This window comes from Brassica oleracea, chromosome C9, assembly GCF_000695525.1.
Source record: "Brassica oleracea var. oleracea cultivar TO1000 chromosome C9, BOL, whole genome shotgun sequence".
NCBI classification, from domain to species: domain Eukaryota; kingdom Viridiplantae; phylum Streptophyta; class Magnoliopsida; order Brassicales; family Brassicaceae; genus Brassica; species Brassica oleracea.
This window is the reverse complement of record NC_027756.1, coordinates 6,797,394-6,807,683: the sequence shown is the minus strand read 5'-3', so window position 1 is coordinate 6,807,683 and position 10,290 is coordinate 6,797,394. Positions and strand designations below refer to the sequence as shown.

Here is a 10,290-nt window from a genome sequence, read left to right as displayed (position 1 = left end):
TACAACACCACGTGGGTCTCTTCCTTGTTTTATATTTTAGCTTTAGGTTAGAAGTTAGACCGATGATGTTGAAAGTTAAATAATAGAGCTGGAATATACTAATCAGATCAGTGTTGATGTGCCTTCTGTTTATGTAGAGACTGTAACAGTAATAACAAATGTCGACAGTTAGTATCTCCACTCTCCAGGCCTTCAAATAATTATTTTACATGATGACAAAAAAAAAAAAAAATTACATGTATTTTTATATTATTAAATCAGAATCTCTAGAACTCTGCCTTTAATTTTCTGAATATTTACAATGGTATATCATTATTTATTTTCTGAATTTTATTTAATTAAATTATACTGTAAAACTAAACATTTAAAACTAACAAACCCTAAAAGAAGTGTACTGAAATAGGAATTTTAGAAGATTTTGGAGTGTTTTAATTTTGGTGGGTTTATGGTGATTTTGAAGTTATTTGAGTGGTTTTAATAAAATTCCCTAAAGATAAAAATATAAATCTATATGTGATTTTGTAGATAATTTTTATAAATTTTAAGAAACTTATGCTAAGGGAGAACGATGTTTTTGATCCATAGTTTCATGTAGGATGGACATTTTATCCATTAAATTTGATTTGATTTGTTATTCGTCTCGATTCGATCCGAAATTTCCGGATATCCGTAAACTTTCGAAGCAAAGCAAATACTAAAAATCAATATCCGTTAAAATCGAAGCAAATCATAAATATAAAAATTTTGGGAAGTGGATATCCGCTCCAATCCGGAAATATATAAATATATATACATCTTGATTATACTTAATGTTTTAAATGTATAAGTTTATATAATTATTATTATAACATATGACCTGACAAATTCTATTCACATTATTACTATATAAAAGTATTACATAAAAAAGAGAAAAAATTTATAAAACAATTATAACTTTGTTCTTAAGTTTTGTGTTATTATAATTGTTAACTAAGTTTAAAATTTACAAAATATGTAGTTTCACTATTTCTTTTAGTTTTTATTTTGTATATCATGCAAAATAAAATATTAAAAAATAAATTTGTATTATTTTTTTAAGATTATTTGTATTAATCAAAGCGGATGAGATATCCGTAAGTATTCGTAAATATCCGCAAATATCTATTTAATTTTCGGATATCCGTTTTTCCGAATATCCGTATTTTTCTGAAGCAAAGCAAATCGAAAAATTAGATATCCGTAACATACGAAACAAGTCACAAATACCTTCAAATACCCGGATATTCGATATGTGTCCAGTCCTAGTTTCACGATGAGTCAAATAGACAATCGGTTAGAATCAATCACCAAACCTCCGTGGCAGATGGTGAGAGAGAACTAGACTTCTTCGGCAATGGCGTTTGGTTTAGAGAAATGGGAAGAGAGTGGCTTCTATTCTAAGAATCCAGAACTAGGAAAAAATAAGATTCAACTAACCACATAAATTCACAAATGGATGAACCATGTCAAACAAGGCATATGAAAACTGGATACGCTGAATGAATCATGGAAGCTACTGCAGTGAAGAGTTCGTGCAGCAAGACTTTTGTAGACTACTCCTTCAGATTTCTTGTGAATGTGAAATTTCTAGTTCTTAAATCTGTGGGCTTTTTGCAAAAGTGACTCAAAACTTGGAGTCAAACAGAAAACTAACCTTTTCTTTTGACTCCTTTTTTTTTTGAGATTTTAACCTCACAATTAAGTCGTCCGATAAGTCGTCCAGCTGGGAAGACTTTCCAGACGCCTTATTATAAGTCGTCTAATAAGTCGTCCAGATGGAAGACTTTCCAGACGACTTAATTAAGTCGTCCGATAAGTCGTCCAGCTGGGAAGACTTTCCAGACGCCTTATTATAAGTCGTCTAATAAGTCGTCCAGATGGAAGACTTTCCAGACGACTTAATTAAGTCGTCCGATAAGTCGTCCAGCTGGGAAGACTTTCCAGACGCCTTATTATAAGTCGTCTAATAAGTCGTCCAGATGGAAGACTTTCCAGACGACTTAATTAAGTCGTCCGATAAGTCGTCCAGCTGGGAAGACTTTCCAGACGCCTTATTATAAGTCGTCTAATAAGTCGTCCAGATGGAAGACTTTCCAGACGACTTAATTAAGTCGTCCGATAAGTCGTCCAGCTGGGAAGACTTTCCAGACGCCTTATTATAAGTCGTCTAATAAGTCGTCCAGATGGAAGACTTTCCAGACGACTTAATTAAGTCGTCCGATAAGTCGTCCAGCTGGGAAGACTTTCCAGACGCCTTATTATAAGTCGTCTAATAAGTCGTCCAGATGGAAGACTTTCCAGACGACTTAATTAAGTCGTCCGATAAGTCGTCCAGCTGGGAAGACTTTCCAGACGCCTTATTATAAGTCGTCTAATAAGTCGTCCAGATGGAAGACTTTCCAGACGACTTAATTAAGTCGTCCGATAAGTCGTCCAGCTGGGAAGACTTTCCAGACGCCTTATTATAAGTCGTCTAATAAGTCGTCCAGATGGAAGACTTTCCAGACGACTTAATTAAGTCGTCCGATAAGTCGTCCAGCTGGGAAGACTTTCCAGACGCCTTATTATAAGTCGTCTAATAAGTCGTCCAGATGGAAGACTTTCCAGACGACTTAATTAAGTCGTCCGATAAGTCGTCCAGCTGGGAAGACTTTCCAGACGCCTTATTATAAGTCGTCTAATAAGTCGTCCAGATGGAAGACTTTCCAGACGACTTAATTAAGTCGTCCGATAAGTCGTCCAGCTGGGAAGACTTTCCAGACGCCTTATTATAAGTCGTCTAATAAGTCGTCCAGATGGAAGACTTTCCAGACGACTTAATTAAGTCGTCCGATAAGTCGTCCAGCTGGGAAGACTTTCCAGACGCCTTATTATAAGTCGTCTAATAAGTCGTCCAGATGGAAGACTTTCCAGACGACTTAATTAAGTCGTCCGATAAGTCGTCCAGCTGGGAAGACTTTCCAGACGCCTTATTATAAGTCGTCTAATAAGTCGTCCAGATGGAAGACTTTCCAGACGACTTAATTAAGTCGTCCGATAAGTCGTCCAGCTGGGAAGACTTTCCAGACGCCTTATTATAAGTCGTCTAATAAGTCGTCCAGATGGAAGACTTTCCAGACGACTTAATTAAGTCGTCCGATAAGTCGTCCAGCTGGGAAGACTTTCCAGACGCCTTATTATAAGTCGTCTAATAAGTCGTCCAGATGGAAGACTTTCCAGACGACTTAATTAAGTCGTCCGATAAGTCGTCCAGCTGGGAAGACTTTCCAGACGCCTTATTATAAGTCGTCTAATAAGTCGTCCAGATGGAAGACTTTCCAGACGACTTAATTAAGTCGTCCGATAAGTCGTCCAGCTGGGAAGACTTTCCAGACGCCTTATTATAAGTCGTCTAATAAGTCGTCCAGATGGAAGACTTTCCAGACGACTTAATTAAGTCGTCCGATAAGTCGTCCAGCTGGGAAGACTTTCCAGACGCCTTATTATAAGTCGTCTAATAAGTCGTCCAGATGGAAGACTTTCCAGACGACTTAATTAAGTCGTCCGATAAGTCGTCCAGCTGGGAAGACTTTCCAGACGCCTTATTATAAGTCGTCTAATAAGTCGTCCAGATGGAAGACTTTCCAGACGACTTAATTAAGTCGTCCGATAAGTCGTCCAGCTGGGAAGACTTTCCAGACGCCTTATTATAAGTCGTCTAATAAGTCGTCCAGATGGAAGACTTTCCAGACGACTTAATTAAGTCGTCCGATAAGTCGTCCAGCTGGGAAGACTTTCCAGACGCCTTATTATAAGTCGTCTAATAAGTCGTCCAGATGGAAGACTTTCCAGACGACTTAATTAAGTCGTCCGATAAGTCGTCCAGCTGGGAAGACTTTCCAGACGCCTTATTATAAGTCGTCTAATAAGTCGTCCAGATGGAAGACTTTCCAGACGACTTAATTAAGTCGTCCGATAAGTCGTCCAGCTGGGAAGACTTTCCAGACGCCTTATTATAAGTCGTCTAATAAGTCGTCCAGATGGAAGACTTTCCAGACGACTTAATTAAGTCGTCCGATAAGTCGTCCAGCTGGGAAGACTTTCCAGACGCCTTATTATAAGTCGTCTAATAAGTCGTCCAGATGGAAGACTTTCCAGACGACTTAATTAAGTCGTCCGATAAGTCGTCCAGCTGGGAAGACTTTCCAGACGCCTTATTATAAGTCGTCTAATAAGTCGTCCAGATGGAAGACTTTCCAGACGACTTAATTAAGTCGTCCGATAAGTCGTCCAGCTGGGAAGACTTTCCAGACGCCTTATTATAAGTCGTCTAATAAGTCGTCCAGATGGAAGACTTTCCAGACGACTTAATTAAGTCGTCCGATAAGTCGTCCAGCTGGGAAGACTTTCCAGACGCCTTATTATAAGTCGTCTAATAAGTCGTCCAGATGGAAGACTTTCCAGACGACTTAATTAAGTCGTCCGATAAGTCGTCCAGCTGGGAAGACTTTCCAGACGCCTTATTATAAGTCGTCTAATAAGTCGTCCAGATGGAAGACTTTCCAGACGACTTATAATAAGTCGTCTGCGCAGTCTTTTGGATTGAAGTAAATACCTGACTCAAGATAGCAGCTTTCATTGATCTGCGGCCTCTGCTGCCCTCGTAAGCCAGTATCGGTGGAGACGGACTGTCTGCTCTGGGACCACCAATACTAGCACCCAATTCCGGCATAGCTGTGTACGTCTAGACCTGAAGAACTTGTATAAACCCATCCACGGTGTAACAGCCAGCAATTTCTTTGTTCCACAAAGAGTCCATCAGCACCTTAAACGCGACTCTCCCCCATGGATAATTCTCAAACCGTTCTAAATCCATCACTAGCCTTGCCAGAGTAGATCGTGTAGCGGTTGAAAACTTTCTCCCTTCAATGAATCCAGTGAAGATGGAGAGGTACGCGAGCCGCTTGCGATCTTCCCTGGACCAATCCCCGCATCTCTTCAGTGCTGCTATTATCTGATCAGTAGTTGGCCCAGCTTCCAGATGAACTCCCAGCATCCCCCAGAAAGAAACCATCTCTGGGGTAACGTCACATTTTGGTGTCTCAAGGTCCTCGATGTACTCGCAGTTTAGACCAGTGAGGTTTTCAAACTCTAACAGTGAAAACCTCAAAGGTTCTGGACCAACGAGAGACCACATCTCATACTTCTTCTTAATGTCCAGCTTGAAACTGAGCATGTAGTGAACCAGCCTTGAAGCCCAACCAAATCCCTGCTCCTTGAACTTGATGAAAACTCCCAAACTCGACTCCTTGAGCTCTTCAAATTCGTCATCAGTAAGAGCTTTCCTAAGAGCAGTATGCAACTTGCTGTTATCCGTATGATACGAAATGCTATTGTGGGCTTCTGGTTCTTCCCCTGATGTGTATAACCTACGGGGGAGTTCTGGAATATCCATCCTTTTTGTCTGCAAAATAATCAAAGACAACAATATAAGTCCAGACGACTTAGTAGACGACTTAAATTACTTACAAGTCTTCCAGTCGCAGAAGGAGTTGGAGTACTCGTCATTGCGGTTATAGATCTGAAAAAATAAACGTGAAACGGTGAGAATGAGTAAATTGATAGAGACAACGTTTTATGTTCATCTTTTCCTCGAGATTGATGACTTAGCGGCGTTAGGGTTTACAGAGAAACGGCGCTAAGGTTTACAGAGAAGAAGCGGCGGCGCTAGGGTTTAGAAGAAGCGGCGGCGCTAGTGTTTAGAACGTTGGTGACCACGGTGGCGAGGGCGACGGTTTGTTCGGAAATAGTGGAATCGGCGGCGCTAGGGTTTAGAGGAATCGGCGCGGCTAGGGTTAGAAGAAGCTGCGGCGACAACGGTGAGAATGAAGTGAGATAGATAGCCGATGTTGAGAACGATGGTTTGTTCGGAAATCGTGGGAATTCGAAATCGCCTTTGAGAGAGAACTGTTAGGGTTTCTGAATTTCGCGAAAAATGAAACAAAAAAAATAAAAATCACCTTATATATTGGGTAAATAATCCGGTTAGCTTTAAAATTACATTGGTAAACTTTAAGGTTTGGTCCGGTTTAGACGACTTATTCTGGCTGATAATGTACAACAGACGACTTAATATTTAGTCGTCTGTTTTCAGACGACAAAATATTAAGTCGTCCTAGACCCTAAAATGAACCCCTAAACTAAAATGACTAGATTAACTAACTAACCACGTTATAAAATCAAATTATACTTAAATAGTGTTTACTATACACAGAAATGAACACGCATAAGTTATTTTAAAAATTTTCAAAAACGGTTTTAATGCTTTCCAAAATCTAACCCTAAGAACACATACAATACTACAACATATGTTGATGAAACATAAACTAAAGAATATCATGACTCACTACTTTCACTCATCTATGCTGAAAACAATTGAAATTTGTTATATCTTAATTTATACTTCCTAAGACATATGTTAATTACATAATTCCCATTTTTCACTTATCAAAATATTTTTTACAAAATTTTTAAATTATGTTTAAGACTAACTGTCCAGACGACTTTCAGTTAAGTCGTCTGGACGACTTATTTTCAAGTCGTCTAAACAGACGACTTGCGAGGGGTAGAAACGTAAAAAAAATTTCGTTTTATTGTTTGGTCACAAAGGGATAGTTGTAATTTCAATAGCCTTTTAGGTTACTTTTGCCTTTGACCCAAGTTGGGGTATTGTTTTGGGTTTGACTCCAAGTTTTGAGTCACAATTGGCAATTCTCCCTAAATTTGTTGATTCATCAAAGCTCGACTTTTGAATCAATGGCCATGAATGAATTGATCAGATATATATGTATTATTGACTCGATCATGTAAAACAGTGATCAGGTTATTTTTATATACTTTTGAAGTTGGGGTGATATGTGAGAGCACCAAGACACGTCTCTCAATTCTTGCTCGATAAGGTATGATACTCAAATGGTTTATTTTCCAAATATCTTCGAATACCAGCTCTAAGAGATGTTATTCTATGTGAACTGTTTTTAACTAAAAATTAGTGTAAACTTTCCTAAAATCTTTATAACAGAAGTTTCTTCTTAAATATTATTTTGGATTGAATAACCGTAGATTTGATATAGCCTCTACAAATTGTTAATTGAATAATAAGGGATAAAGGGATTTCAAGTGCTTTTAGTAACTTTACCCAAATTCTATATTGAATAACACTTGATTTGAAAAGAGTTTTTAAAATCATTAGTTGAATAACCTGAGATTTTAACAAAATCTCAAAGTCTCTTAAAATTTTTGTTTCAATACATCCCTCTGATTATGGCATTGCAGCCCTGTTTTCTGCCCTCTTCACTTCGCTCTCTTTTCCATTAATCTATTGGAATAGATCTGAAATAGCTTTTCCCAAGAGAAGGCTGCAGTCATGAAGTAAAACTTATGGCCTAAACATCATTAAAGATCGTTTTTCTCTAAGACAGTCCTATCGATCAGAGAAAATATCATCAAGAATCAAAAACAGCAGTTTTAAGGAAAGGAGGGATATAAATTAAAAAAACTCCATTGAATGGCTTTGTGGAACTGGAACATAAAAAGAGGATGAAAGCGATCAAGAGGTAACTGATTTCGATTTCAGAGCATCTTATTATGGATTCTGGTATTATGAAATTTATGTCATAGAACCATCAAGAAAGTTTTGATTATTTGATATTATAGATCTCGAAAGGCTTTGGTTGGATTTTCAAATCTTAGTTTACTATTTTGACTGGTCTTTTTATTGTCTCATTATATAGAAATTAGAGCTTTGATCTTCACATGATTTGGTTATTCCTGAATGCTCCGGAAACGGTTTCAGAATCTCTCCTCTGCCACAACCTACACCGCTTCCGCAGTTTCTAAACAGAGTTCTTCACACTCTACCTTTGCCAGAAATGTCCAAGCCAGAGACGCTTTTGTCGCAACTATCTGCAAAAGTTTGTGCTTCTTCCTCTAAACCTCCACGCCACCACTGTCATAACAACCTCAAGTAATGAAAAAATGCCTCCTCTACCTCTGTCATTTGATGTTTTTCAAAACCAATATGAAATATGACCTTATTTATCTAACGGTCTAAGCTGAGAAACATCAAATGATGATATTCCTTTTTTTCAAATTGAGATCGAATAATATTAGTCCTTGGCGGATGATAATATTGAGATCGAATAATATTAGTCCTTTATAAATTGAGATCGAATAATATTAGTCCTTTATAAATAATAATATTTATACCTCTGTCATTTGATGTTTTTCAAATTTGATGTTTCAATATGAAATAATGTTTCAAATTCTTCCTTCTAAGCTCCGCCAAACACTTAGAAAAAAAAACTCATCCTATCTCTCTCTTCTCTAACGATGATATTCCTTTTTTTCAAATTGAGATCGAATAATATTAGTGGAGGAGGAGACGATCGGGTTGCTATTTGGATACACAATGCAAAGTTCTACAAAGAACGAATAACGGAAGTGCAAGACTTCATCCCTAGGAAAACACCTTCTTGAGACTTCAGGACTTTACCACTCTCTTGAAATCCCTTAACGCAACCGACGATCAAATCTGCTCTTCTTTGGGAAAAAAATAAGCCAAGATCAGCACAAATCGATCCGTTGCGGACCTGATCTGATTTTAAACCTTTCTTTTGTTTCAGGGGAAGGGTTGTGTTTACAGCAACCAGAAGCATTGGTGAAGATAGTGCCGACTAAAGAAAGAGAGTTGAAGTTGTGTAGCTACAAAGGAGTAGTAGATAGATGAGCTTGGCTCTGCTGAGAAATTTTTGAAGTTGTTTGTGGTAGTATCATTTACGTTTCAAATAGCTGAAGCAATGCTTTATAGAGAGACGTTTGAAGATGAAGTGGTTCATCTCAGAAACTCTTTCTCAATGCTTGAGGTATTACAATGTTCATTTGTTAATTCATGTGTTACAAGGTATGGTGATTGATACAAAAGTCAAACAGGTTATTCATGAAGTTCTTAGAAGCTGTCCTTAAGACTGGGAACAAGATGAATGTAGGAACCATATGTGGTGGCGCAAAAATCCTCAAGTTTATGCTCTGCTCAAGCTCTCTGATGTTAAGGGCACTGATGGGAAGACAACTCAACTCCACTTTGTCATGCATGCAGGCATGTCCTTGCCATAAGGCAGGTGAAGCACTTGCTTGATGCCACATTTTATATAGTAAAAATAAGGTCATATTTCATACAATGTTTTGGACAAACGATTACCTTGTTTGACTTTATGTTATCATATCCTTATTCCATTTTTATCTTATTCAATATACTTCCTATATGCTAACCATATTTATTATTATTTTAAGTCTTTTTGTATTGTTTGTGGTACTATTTACCGTTCGTATCTTACATAAAAGACCACACAATTTTTTTTATCAAGTGATATTATATATTGATTGATTTGAGTTATATAGAAACTGTCGTGAAAGTAATGAAAAAGTCTATCTTTATTCATAACATAGAGGTTCATTATATAGGAGATTACACCGTCATAGATAAATGGAAAGATTACAAATCATAATCTCTTGGTTATGACTCATCCATAATCTGGTTCATAACACTCTCCCTTGGATGCCATAACCATTTAGAGCTTGTAATGTGCTTGTCTCATTAAAACCTTACCAGGAAAACCCAATTGGGACAAAACCATGGTGAAGGAAAAAAAGTACAACAAATATTACTCCCCCTGATTTGAACATTACTGAAGGTCTCTTGGACCTCTCCAATTTTCTGCAATCCGTGGGTGATGAAGATTTTGGACAGAATATATTTCGTCCTCGAACATGATAGTTGGTTCTTCTTTACCATCGGCTATGTCATAATCTGATAGAACATATTGAGTCATCGACCTCAAATACACACACATGAAATCTTGGATGATGTTGCTGTGATATGCGTGTACCACCATGTGTAAAGCATAACCTGTCTGAAAACAATCAACAAAACTAAATAACCCCTCTTTGAGCTGGTTAGTATAAAATAAACCAAAATCAAAGGCTTCTTCATCGTCGTTCTCTTTCTGGTCTTAAAATAATCCGTGTACCTGGCCTCAAATATAATCACCCATAGTTGGCTCAAAGTACTTTATTATTGTGGGAGAATCATATCCAACATATACCCCCACCTCCTTTTGAGTTTCCATCTTAGTTCTCTGTGGTGGAGCAATTAGTACATAGACAGCACATCCAAATGTCTTATGATGGGGTATGTCTGGCTCTTGACCCGTTAATAATTGTGATAGGGGATAT

The 10,290-nt window shown here is 37.6% G+C and overlaps 1 long non-coding RNA gene across 2 annotated transcripts; it reads left to right on the top strand.

The window, feature by feature from the left end:
• Positions 1-7,135: 7,135 nt before the first annotated feature.
• On the top strand, positions 7,136-9,245 carry LOC106316889. Of its 2 annotated transcripts, none has more exons than XR_001264996.1 (4): positions 7,136-7,613; positions 7,853-8,023; positions 8,415-8,921; positions 8,989-9,245. It is a non-coding gene; the product is annotated as an uncharacterized LOC106316889 (long non-coding RNA). The 2 variants fall into 2 exon arrangements; XR_001264995.1 differs by having other exon boundaries at positions 7,791-8,023.
• Positions 9,246-10,290: the final 1,045 nt, after the last annotated feature.